This window comes from Pinus tabuliformis, chromosome 8 (assembly GCF_031772625.1).
Source record: "Pinus tabuliformis cultivar Carrire ecotype Pingquan chromosome 8, CPIR1, whole genome shotgun sequence".
Taxonomy (NCBI): Eukaryota; Viridiplantae; Streptophyta; class Pinopsida; order Pinales; family Pinaceae; genus Pinus; species Pinus tabuliformis.
The window spans coordinates 1,890,485,364-1,890,488,104 of NC_142294.1; positions in this window are offsets into that span (position 1 = coordinate 1,890,485,364).

Below are 2,741 nucleotides of genomic sequence, written 5' to 3' on the forward strand. Positions count from 1 at the left end.
TGGTATCCAGAGATTCAAACAAGAGTATGAACTATAATGGTTTTGATCCCTCCTCCCTCCTTCACACCCTCTATCATCATTATAAAGTGGACATCACATATAACATTTTATCATGCCCCTAACACCCAATACAAGGGATTTTCAACATGAATATTTATTTTCATGTTTAAAGTAAAAATAAATTATTATTATTATTATTATTATTATTATTATTGTTATTATTGGGTTAATTGTCCTCCTCTCTTGATACATAACACTAGTTTGGTTCCCAAAAAACTTTTCCATTCAACAACAATATTGTATCATAGATCTTAGCTTAGCCAATGTTTTAAGTTATGGGTACAATGACTAAAACCTCAATCATTAATAAACATTCTCAAGTGGAAGGAAGTGTGTAAGGGAGTAAGCTAATCTTGTAATCAATAGATCATCTTTCCAATAACAATTCTAATAACAATCCAACATAAATAATCAGCATGAATAGAACACTACCACAATCCAAGATCCATTCATGGTGAAATAATAACCTTAAGGTTTTTCCCAATTTTTAGTTGACCCAGATAATGTATATCTATGTGTTGATCATATAATGAGAAATACAAAAATATAACTGATAATATTTCACAACTCAAGATTGGACAATAACATTTCATTCTATGTTTATTCATCATGTTTCAACACACGCACATTTTTTATTTCACCATTTAGATGATTATAGTTTATTTGTATATGTTTTCATCCTCTACTCGTTTCCTTTTCTTTTCATTTTTTACTTAAATAGAAATATTATATTATCAAAAGGTTGCATTTGGGATAACAATGATATACATGAGACTGCTCCAGATTTTTTCTAGTCTAAATAAACAATTATTTGAGGCTAAAAAAAGAATTTTACAACAGACTATATAGTAAATGTGCTAAGTTGTCTTACAAGTAGTGTGTTTAACAAGAAAACCTATAAGCCTAATAACATAGAAAAACATAGTGCCTAATGAATGACAAGGTAACTATTTTCTTCCTTCTAAATGAAATTTGAAAGAGAGTTTTAATTCTCAATTTACATTAGTTCCTTCTATTGGTGAACCATATAATCTTCCTTGAGTTCATACTACGTTGAATTTGTCAATACCTAGTTTCTTGAGGATGTAGATAAAGTGTACTATTATGCTTCTATAATGTTAATCCTCTGCTTTTGTTGCACTAGTAAACTCATAATAGTTGTATGTTAAGAAAGATAGTGATGCTCATTCTCGTTAGCTTTGGCAATCACAAAGAACATTGAGCTTCTATTACATTGAATAAAAACCTCATGCCTTCTTAGAATTATTTGAAATTCCAAAACATCTTTATTCTCCATGCTTAGAGTCCCTGCAAATTGAATCTAGAAATAGATATTTAAACTAGTGTAGGAGACTCTGACCTGAGAAACAAAGGATGCATCACTAGGCCCCCTATTTATCGATAAAAACTCAAAATCTAAATAGAAGTCAAAACCTAAAGTTTCCTCGCAACATAAAAGACAATCCCAAAAATAAACACATAAAACAAAATGACCAAACATACACAGAAAAATAAAATAAACTTAAAATATACCTCTCCACAAAGACAAATCTTGATTCGTCACAAACTCAATCATCAATTCAAATTTCATTTTATCAATAAAAATTTGTTTACCATGGATATTTACTTTTACAAATTTAATCACTTTAAAATAAAATTAATTAATTAAATCTTGATCTAATCTAAAATATTATTTACACTTTAATTTACAATTCTATATTAAAATTTGTAAAATTAAAGAAAACTTAAAATAATAGTAATTTAATTATTCCCACCTTATATATGCTTGTACGAGAGAGCATTTGCATTCACGTGTGTTTAAGGTTATGGCAGCAAGAGATGAAGGCAAGAGAGCATGGATTTATAAAGGCAAAGTTGTGATAGCACAATTTGGACCTCCTTCCAAAACATAGCAACAAGTTGGTAATAAAGAAGAGGCAACAAACTCTTCGACGGGAAATCAAGAAGAAAGGTCAGTATGGGAAAGCAAGGACAAAGACTAAAATGTGAGTCTTGCATGTCAAAATAAATAACAATCAAGTCATACCCAAGTTTCCTTAAGATTAGTTTGTTGGAACTGTAGAGGTTACCCATGGAGACGAGGACCTAGGTTAAGGCCTGTTGCGGAAGATAGAGACATAATTTGCCTCATAGAAACACATGATCATGAAGGGTGCAAGACACCTTTGTTTGAAGGATACTAGAAGATGGCAACGTGGAACAAGGCAGCAGGGAATGGTAAAGGACATAGGGGTATCATGGTTTAGTAAGGGAGACAAAAGGTCGTCTCATTCAGCTAGACAAAGAAGACTCAAATAAGCAATTCATTTGGTTTAAAATATCAGAAAATGGAAACCACATCAAAATTGCAGCATGCTATTTTGCGCTGCAAGTTTCAAAAATCTACAAAGGTAGAGGGCTTGACCACAAAGATCCATTTGCAGCCTTAATATTGGATATTGCAACTTATTCCCACCTAGGTGAAGTCCTTATAGTGGGTGATTTCAATGCTAGGACTGCAAGTGAGCAAGCTAGCATCTTTGTTGTAAAGATTGTGACCCTATTTGGATTACAAAAGATAGTAATCGTCAGTGGGAAAGAATTTTAGAGGACAAGGGTTGCAATCTCTTTGATGAACAATTGCTAATCTATGTGGGGTTTGATTTAGTCATTTCTAGTGG